This window comes from Ceratotherium simum, chromosome 2, assembly GCF_057802395.1.
Source record: "Ceratotherium simum simum isolate JZ-2026a chromosome 2, ASM5780239v1, whole genome shotgun sequence".
Taxonomy (NCBI): domain Eukaryota; kingdom Metazoa; phylum Chordata; class Mammalia; order Perissodactyla; family Rhinocerotidae; genus Ceratotherium; species Ceratotherium simum.
In genome coordinates, this window is record NC_141901.1 from 74,341,495 (window position 1) to 74,352,301 (window position 10,807).

The window sequence follows — 10,807 nt, forward strand, 5'->3', positions numbered from 1 at the left end:
AGTTCCTCTACCCAATGACACAAGCAAAGTCACAAATAATAGAAATAAAAGGATCACTACAATTTGGTCATCTGGTGGCTGAGTTCCATGACGCACAGGAAGTAATGAAATAACTCCTGGGTTTGGCAGGTCTCTTCTGAGCTGATTCGCTGAAAAAAAAAAAAATCTCTTGAGTGACATCATCGTTAAGCTATGCTCCATGTGGCTGCCTTGATAAGAGTTTAGTTTTCTCTGAATCTTGAGAAAATTTTTGTAATTAATGGAAGACAATATTATTCAATGTTAATTATTTTCCAACTCAGTATTTTAAAAATTACTTATGATAATGAAAAATCCTCTATTTCTTTAAATTAACTAAACATTAAATCTCTACAGTGTATAAAAGAAAGCACTGGGGATCTTACTGAGGTGAGGGAGAATACCAAGGTAAATATAATAGTTCATTTTCTTAAAGATATATACTCTATTGGGGGAGGTATATCCAGATAGCATAGAGCATCTTAGAGGGGAGGTGAGGTTGGTGGGCCACGTTGGGTTGAAGGAGAATCATACTGAACATGGGTCTGAGGAAGTTTGGTTAACTTTAAGGTTCTAAATTGGAATATTATTTTTAAATATTGTCTTAGCATCATGGTTCAAGTTTGTTAGTTCTACCAAGATATCAGGTTGGAAGAAAAGAACAAAAGTTAGAAGTCACTCACGGTTTTGCATTTTCAGCAAGTTTGCCAGAATCTCCCTGTTTCGGCTGTGTATGATTGAGCACATTGTCACTGATGAAGAATTTTTATTTATTTTTGGCCAAACACTTCACTGTGTTTTCCTGATCTTTTCAATTTCCTGGTTGCAGAGGTTTAACATGAGCTTTCCTTGGGCCTGGGGAAAATTCTGAGAATGACCCCTGGGAGTGAGCTCAGTGGTGAGAATTCTGAGTGCAAGATGAGTAGGATATTGCACATGTGTTTGGAATAAGGTAGCTTGACCTAGAAATCCAAATTGTAATTGTGCAAGGCTGGCTGTGTACTTCTGTGTGAGTCGATCCCTTGTCTTGGTCCCAGCCCGAAATATTCACAATTATTTACTCTGTCTTCTCACTATCCACTGTATTGGTTGCCCCTCTTCCTTAATTATACACTGCCCCTTCCTCATGAGACAGGTGCTATGAAGGTGACCTTCCAGCCTCTTCTCCAAAGGAAAAACACCAATTCCTGCAGCGGGATGCCTGACATCCCCAGCTGATCTGTCTTCTGGGAAGTCGTCCAAATATTTCTTTGAAAGTTTCCCATGCATCCCATTTAAAGAATGTATGCTATCATCTGGGTCACATATTGGAATCCACCACATAGTAGCCAGCCAGTTATTGACTCTTGTCCCTTTCTTATCCATAAAAAGGAGGTGTCTTCTAAGAAAATATTTACAAGTGAAGCCAGGCTGAAGGCCCAGAATTAAAGCAGAGCTGGGGCTCCTCAGCTCCCGCAAAGTGGTCTAAAAAAAGCCCTGGGGCTGGCCGGTGGCGCAAGTGGTTAAGTGTGTGCGCTCCCCTTCGGTGGCCTGGGGTTGGCGGGTTCTCGGGCCCAGATCCTGGGTGCCTGCTGATGCACTGCTTGTCACACCATGCTGTGGTGGTGTCCCATATAAAGTAGAGGAAGACGGGCACGGATGTTAGCTCAGGGCCAATCTTCCTTGGCCAAAAAAAAAAAAAAAAAAAAAAAAGAGGAGGATTGGGATCGGATGTTAGCTCAGGGCTGATCTTCCTCGCAAAAAATAAATAAATAAATAAATAAAATAAAAAAAGCCGTGACGAGTTCCGCTAGTGACGGAGACAGCGCTTGCTGGGATCCCTGTGAAGATTCAGTCTGTGTTCCCTGAACCATGTTGAAATCTGGGCAAGAGGTTTGCTGGTGCTGTAAAAGCATCTGGTTTCTGAAGGTCCTTGTAGTGACCCATCCTGCTTCTTTGGTTCGGAGCAGCCTAGGTCCAATACCAGCTAGACCTTGATTTCCACTCCCCCTTTCTTCTTTCCCTCAGCAGCTGTGTGTGTGTGTGTGTGTGTGTGTGTGTGTGTGTGTGTGTGGGTGTGTGGGTGTTTCTTGGCCTAGTAGAAGGCCGTGTGTTAATTATAATACACATTGAATACTGGACTTCAATTCTCATCTAAACTGATTGCCTAAGAGTAGAAGCTGATATTTCTCTGTGGTTTAATAAGAATTTTTAAAAAATCAAAATAAGTTGTAAAAGAACAAGATTCAGAACATTTTAGAGCTGGGGAAGAAAGAGATATATGCCAGAAAGAGCATTGGACGTGAAGTCTTGGGTTCTACTGGGGGCACTTCTGGCCGTGAGACCTAGGGCAAGCCACTAACAGTCTAGGCGGGAGTTTCTGTTTTTCCAACGTGTTTACTATATTTGTCCTGGACTACATAAGAAAACAAGATAGGTAGAGTTCATATTTCAGAAGTCCCAGACTTAATTTCATTTCACTCATTCACTTATCATCCAGCAAATATTTATTCTGTGCCCATTATGTGCAAAACACTGTACTTGTTTCTGGGGATACAGTGGTCCATGTGACGGATGTGCCTGGGCCCTCCGAGGTCCATAGTCTCCCAGCATTCCTCCAGAGAATGTTAGGCTGGACGCAATCAATCGGTGAGGACTAACTAACCAAACTCCAGTCTGTCTCACAACACCATCCTCTGATTTTGTCTCCTAAATCCTGCATACCCAAATGCAGACATAGCTTCTAATTATCTGCTTATTCTTCTACTAACTTATTTCTGCAAACTTCTTTACATCCAATTCACTATCTCCACCAAACTGTTGTTTTGGGAGCATATAAGAGCAATAGGACACTTGCCCTCAAAAAGCTTCAAGTTTTTAAAACTTAAAAAAATAGAGACAAATATGTAGCCAGCTTTGTGAGCAAATATGGAGCCCAGTAGAATCTGCTAACACAGGATATTGACACGGCTCAGAGCCCACAGCCCAAATATGCTTTATAAGAGCTGAATATGAAAAAGGGCAGCAAAATAATAAGCAAGATGTTCTTTAACTCATTACAAAACTGAGGGGCAAAGGTAGTCAGGTCTTACATTGTTAGAGAGAGTGAGTTAAAATGGAGAAGACTTCTCAGAGAAATTGAGACATGCTGAGTGAATTAAAGAACTTAGGACTTCAAAGGAAGCCTGTTGTTTTAGTGAGTAGAACAGCTTTTGGTGTCTAACAAATGCCTTCGTGTAGATGGGGAAGTTGGCCACAGCTTGATTATAAGTAAGATGAAGGGGAAGCATACTGGAGGATGAAAACAGATATATAGGTGGATGGAAATTTTACAATATTATCTTCATCTTTGGGTGAACTTGATTGTCAAATAAAATTCCTGAATTTACTTAACTTACTTGCCAATTCAATAAGCACATATAATATTTGCCTCTTCAGGGTTCTTCAGGACAAAAAGAATGTGTGCATTCTGATAAAATATAATTGTAATACAAATAATTTCTATTTATAAACTACTTTATAGTTCATGCAAATCACTCAAATAATGTATTTTTTGTTTCTAAATGATATGCTCTTACCTCTATAGTCTGTGTACCTGAGAGCAATATCATTTGTTAGCAGTCCCTATCCTTGCTGAGTCACTCTATTAAACCTCCTGCAGCTCAGCTGTCATTCAGGGGCCCAATAGGTTGCAAGATGACATTTGCTTAACTGCAGATCCCTAACATCTTCTGGAGGAATACTGTGACACTGTGGAACTCAGGAGGGCAAAGGCCACATCCATCACATGGATTAGTGCATCTCCAGAAACTGGTACAGTGTTTTTCACATAGCAGGCACAGAATAAACATTTGTCAAATGATGAATGAATAAATGAAATGAAATAATGGATGAATAGGTGAAATGAGCCTGAGACTTCTGAAACGCACATCTTCTCTATCTTGGATATTCCAGGGTCATCTCAGAATTTAACCTCTAGCTCTGTCTTTTTCAGGTCTCACAGTTTAACACGTTCTTACTCGATTGAAGAATCAACAAATTTAAAAGACTGGGATTTGGAGGTGGGAGGGAGTACATGGAGGTGATTAGAGAAGACAAGGGGTTGATATACAAGTGACAACATTTGTCAAAGTTAGCTATAAAAATTTCTTATTACAAGATTACTGATTATATTTCTCATGGCTGAGGGTGTCTTCATCTCCTCCTTCTGGTAACAGATGTATATCTGTAGATAGACATCTACATTGGCATTGGGCCATTTTTTCCAACTTGAGTATCTTGTGACTTTGAAGTGTCATAATATCTTGAGATTTCTTTGATAATTCTTGACCAGAAGATTGGCTTTGGGATGCTGGAAACCGTGGTGATTCATGTAAAATAACAAGAAAGTGTAAAGACATGAGTCAGAAAATCATCACTACTTTTACTAATAGCTACCTAAATATAACATAGTGACTAAAAGCCTGGATTCTGGAACAAGAGTACATGGATTCAAATCTTGGCTTTGCCCTTACGAGCTGTTTGATTTTTGTCATTACTTAATTTTTCTGTGCCTTAGTTTTCTATTTGAAAAATGGGTTGTGGTGAGGAATAAATGAATAATATAGTTAGAGCAGTTCCAGGCACATAGTAAGTTCCATATTAATCTTAGCTCTTATCATGATCTTGGGTAAGTTACTTACTCAATCTGAGTTTAGAGTTTCCATGTATAAAATGAGAGGCTTAGACTAGATTATCTCTAAGGCCCTCCTGAACCTACTGTTTTCAAAGGAGGATAGTTAGTTTGTAAGTTTTCTATATACGTGTGTGTGGTTAGAGATAGGGAGGCGGATGATTAGTTAGTAAATGCTGTCTTTGATTGATGGAAGAAGAAGCTACTGGGAGATTGAGGCCAGCTTCTTCACTAGGCTGTAAATTCCTTCAGAGTAAGAAGTCTATCTTTTCCTCTTTCGTGTCCCAAGGCCTAACATGGTACCTGGGGAGAATGGGTGTCAATAAACTGTTAATGAATGTGGAATAAATGTCCTTGTGTCTTACGGTCTTCTGTTTCCAGGTGTGTGGGAATGGGAAAGCATGGTAACTGCTTCCTAAGCCTTTTCTAGCTTTAAAGCTACTTATACAAAATATTCAAAAAACATTAGTGCTCTCTACTGGAGATATTCATAGTGCAGGAATTTATAGTTGATTGGTTTTTTGATGACAGATTCTGATCTGAGTTCAGAAGTCCTGCATTTTAGAAATAGGATATGGCAGATGGACATATTTTGCTGTGCTGCAAGTGCAGATTTAGGGTTATGGCATTGAGGATGACACGATTTGCACTCAAATGCCAAGTCTCATTTCCTTGCCTTATATTTCTGTCCTTCCTTCAGAGCACTTATATCTATATTTGTACAAATTTTGTATTCTTTCTCATTCATTGTAAATAAAAAGAGACGGACAGCATTAATGAAAATATCAATGTTAAGAAAGTGAAAAGGGAGGCCAGCCCGGTGGTGTAGTGGTTAAGCTCACATGCTCTGCTTCGGCAGCCCAGAGTTCACGGGTTTGGATCCCGGGCGCAGACCTACACACTGCTCATCAAGCCATGCTGTGGCAGCATCCCACATACAAAATAGAGGAATACTGGCACAGATGTTAGCTCAGGGCCAATCTTCCTCACTGAAAAAGAAAGAAAGAAAGAAAGAAAGAGAGTGAAAAGACACTCTGCAGAATGGTAGAAAATATTTGCAAATCATGTATCTAATAAGGGATTGTTTCCAGAATGTTTAAAAACACAACTCCATAATAAAAAGACAAATAACCCAATTTTAAAATGGACAAAGTATTTGAATCGACATTTCTCCACACAGAAAAAGATATGCAAATGGACAATAAGCCCATGAAAAGATACTCAACATCATTAGTCATTAGGGAAATGCAAATCAAAACCACAAGCAGGTACTACTTCAAACTCATTAGGACGACGAAAATAAAGAGACAATGACAATCTCAGTGAGCATGTGGGGATACTGGAACCCTTATCACGTTGCTGGTGGGATTGTAAAATGGTGTATCCACTTTGAAAAACAGTCTGGCAGTTTCTCAAAATGTTGAACATAGAATTACTATATGATCCAGCAATTCTACTCCTAGGTATATAGTCAAGAGAACTGAAAACATATGGCCACACAAAAACCTGTACATGAATGTTCAGAGCAGTATTATTGATAATAATCAAAAGGTAGAAACAGCCCAAATGTCCATCAACCAATGAATGGACAAACAAATTGTGGTATATCCATACAATGGAATACTTTTTAGCCATAAAAAGTGATGAGGTATCGATATATGCTACAACATAGGTAAACCTTGGAAACATTAGGCTAAGTGAAAGAAACCAGTCACAAAAGGCCTCATATTATATGATTCTATTTATATGAAAAGTCTAGAATAGGCAAATCCACACGCAAAAAGTGGTTGCCAGGGGTTGGAGGAGAAGGGGCAGAGAGCAACTGCTAATGGGTACAGGGTTTCTTTTTGGGGTAATGAAAATGTTCTGATATTAGATAGTGATGATGGTTGCACAACTCTGTGAATATACTAAAAAATACTGAATTGTACTCTTTAAAAAGGTGAATTTTGTGGTGAATTACATCTCAATGTAATTGCTATTGAACAAAATCAATGTCCTCTAAATATATCCAATGACAATAACCATCAGACAAAGAGTTTGCCATATAAAGATCTCCTGGAGAGTTAAGCCTGTCAAGTGATTTCCGTTTTGTTTTGGAACTAAAGAAATAATCTGAGATTGTGTTTGTGTAGTGCGAAAAGAACTGATTAAGAAGTGTAAAAAGCATTCTAACTGGTTATTTGGTTTTACTGAATTTAAACTTTTTGCCTTTTATTGGGCAAACTATTAGGTATAGTAATTTTTTAAAAACAAAAAGTATAAAAGAATGAATCCGGTATCAAGTATTCCCCAAACCGTGCATTTGGGGACTTATAATAAATGCTGGCCAAGGCTTAAGTATAATATGGGAGGGGGAACTTTATATATATATATATTTCTCTTCATCTCTCTCAGTTTTTGTTTCATATTTTTGGTGGTCTGTTGTTAGGTTCATATACATTTATAATTGTCATATCTTTCTGGTGGATTGATAGTTTTATCATTATAAAATGTCCCTCCAGATTTATTATTATTGTTGTTTGCATCTTATATCTTTTTCCATCCTTTTACTTTCCACCTAGCTGTAATTTTGACAATAAACTGTGTCTTCTATAGACAGCATGTAGTTGAATCCTTTTTTTTTTCAACCCAGTCTGACAATTCTGTGCTTTTTGATTGGATTGTTTAGTCTATTCACGTTAGCTATTGATATAGTTGGATTTACACTTGCCATTTTAGTTATTGTTTTCCATATGCCTCAAGTCTTTTTTATTCATCTAGTTCTCCTTTACTGGTTTCTTTTGCATTAATTGAATATTTTACAGTGTTGCATTTTAATTTCTTTAATGATTTTATCACTATATATATTTTAGTTATTTCCTTAGTGGTTGCTTTAGGGCTTACTATATACATCTTAACTTATCAAAAACAGCTTCAGAATTATACTAACTTAATTCCAATGAGATGTAGAAACATCATTCCCATATAGCTCTACTCTCTTTTCTCTCTTATTTTGGTATTATTGCTATATGTATTACCTCTCTATATATTATAAACCCAATAATACGTTGTTATAAGTATTACTTTACATAATTTTGTATATTTTAAAGAAACTGAGAGAAGAAAGAAGGCTAAGTATATATTTACAGCTTTTGTTGTATTAACTTTATTTATCATTTCAGATTCTCTTCATTCATTCCTCTGGATTCAAGTTAACATCTGGAGTTATTTCTCAGCCCAGTACAGCTTTGTTCCCACCCACCTCCTTGTGCTGTTATTGGCAAAGATATTGCATTTCTGTATGTTATAATCCCAACAGTACAGTTACATACATATTGCTTTATTCCTTTTAAATCAGTTAAGAGAAGAAAGGATAAGAAATATGCATTTATATTCTTCTATAATTACATAATTACCTTTACTGATTTTGTTTTTTTGTGTGTATGGATTCAAATTACTGTCTGGGGTCACTTGCTTTCAGCCTGAAGAATTTACCTTTTTTAATAAAGAACAGAAATTTATTTCTCACAGTTCTGGAGGCTGGAAACCTAGATCAGAGTGCTAGCGTAGTCCAGTTCTGGTGAGAGTCCTCTTCCAGGTTGTCAACTGCTACCCTCTCCTTGTATCTTCACATGGTGGAAAGAAAACTAGCTAGTTCTCTGGCCTTTTCTTGTCAGAGCACTAATCCCATTCATGAAGACTCCACTCTTCTGACCTAATTACCTCCCAAAGGCCCCACCTCCAAATACCACCACATTGGGATTGGGTTTCAACATATGAATTTTGGAGGGAAACAAACATTCGGTCCATTGCATCTGGCATCCCTAAAATGGTCTCATTCTCGTGGTCCAAGTGGAGGCTGAAACTCTAACCATCACTCCCACCTTACAGGCTGATAGCAGGCTAAGAGAATGTAGAAGAATGTACTCCCTGTGTACGTCTTCCAACTTCAATCTATATTTCCATGGCCAAACTTCAGGTAAGTGAACACACTCAGCTTCAAGGGAAATAGGGGAACATTATCTTTTAGTTGGGGAACAATATGTCATAATTTCTATTGATCTATTTCCAAATTCTCTAATTTTTTCTTCTGGCAGTTCAAATTTATTATTTGAGCCCATCTAGTAAAATTTTAAATTTCAGTTATTGCACTTTTCAACTCCAGAATTATCATTTGGTTCTTTTTAATAATTGCTATCTTTTTATTAATGTTCTCTATTTGATGTGACATTATCATCATACTTTCCTTTACTTTTAAAATTATGGTTTCCTTTAGCTTTGAACATATTTATAATGGCTTCTTTGAAGTCTTTTTCTGATAAAACAGACTTCTGGACACTCTTACAGGCAGTTCTGTTACCTGCTTTTCTTCCAGCATATGGGTCATCTTTTCCTGATTCTTTTGTATGTCTCATAATATTTTTTGGAAACTGAACATTTTAGATAACATATTGTAGCAACTTTGGGTACTGGCTCCACCTCTCCTGTCCTCTGGGGCTTGATGTTATTAGCTCCTTTATTTGTTTAGGGACTGGATGGATTATTTTAGTGAAGTCTCTTCCCCACCCTTGCCTCCCTCAATCCCCCCTCCAAATATACACATGATGAATCGTCTGATGTTGTTCCTCAGGGGTGCATCCTTGGATATGCCCACAGCCACTCAGGGAGGACAGTGTTTTTGGTAGGGCTGTCTGTCTGTCTGGTTACCTGACCATACCCATTTGTGAAGCTCTACTAATTGCTGGTTGATTGCTCTATTGTTTGTAACAATGCCCAGAGGAATAAATTGCTTCACACACTAATCCAATCAAATTCAGGCTCCTTTGAAGGGATAGTTCCTGACCTCAGTGTGTGAGGTTTATTCAGACTCTAGGAGGCCTCTTCCAGCTGTTTCTTTTCTCATTTTTCTCCAGCAACTAGTTGGCTTGCTGTTTAAGTAAGCCAATTGCCTCCTCCCTATTGCCTTTTGCCAAAATTTCTACTGTTTTGAAAGCACCATTTGGCTTGAACTTCATACTCTGTTGCAAATGAAGTTGGTTCCTTCCGGGAGAGATTTTGAGCTCTCTGTTCTCTGGTTTGCTTTTCCTTCCAGGCAAAATCTATGAGCCACAGTGCTGGTGCTGGGGGAAAGGACAATATCGCACTTCTTTCTAAGTGACACCCCAGCTTAAAAGCTGAGCACTCAGTGGATGTGGGGGCAACAGCTCCAGGTGTCCTTGGATTGTCCCCCTTGGCATGGAATCACTGCTCTGTGAGCTGAGGCAAGGGCGACTGGGACCTCAGCGTTCTACCAGGTGCAAGGTAAAGCCTTTGTCCCATGAGTGGGGCTTGGTGGAAGAATGGAGTTTCCACCTCTTGGCTGTGTTGGGGGAGGGGGAGAGTCCCCCTCCACCCTTCCCCTCAAGGTTCTTCTGGCTGGCCGAATAATTAAAAGACAGGTTAGCAGGAGAAAATAATACCACATTTAATAACATGTATACATAGGAGAGACCAGGGAAACTGAGTTTCTCAACAAAATGGCAGAGATTCTCGTCTTAAATACTGTCTTCCTCTAAAGACAAAGGAGGACGTTGGGAGTGGGTGGTGTTTTGGGATTTCAGAGGGGAAGAAGACAATTTACATGAAAAGGGAAATGTAAATGTTTGTCAGACAATGCTTTGCAGGGTCACCTATAAAGAATGTGGCCGGAGAGACAGGCATTAAAGTAATCAAGAGTATGTACATTTAACTCTTCTTCTTCCGTCCTGATAAGAGTTTTCACAGATAAGGTCATCCCCCCCTCTTCCCACTACACAGAGGGAGATAACTTTACAAATGTAAATATTTGGTAAACAGAACTTTGTTAAGATTGGGCTTAGCGAGGACCCTGCCAGTCTGTCTACACCCAGAGTTAACTTCCTTTAGGCAGTTTGGGGGAGGTCAAATGTCCATCAGAGAAAATAATCACAGTAAATAGATATATTTCAGGGTGGACAAATCTTGATCTCCCACAGCTGCATTTGCCCAGACCTTTGCCTCAGCAACAAGTAGCTGGGGGCAGCATGAGAAATGCTGATGTCTTGTCCCTCCCAGGAAGATGGCCTTCCATTGGGAGCTGGTGGGGAGTCAGAACCTTGTATTCTTGGCTGTACCAGTCTGGAGTGAAGTTCTTATCTC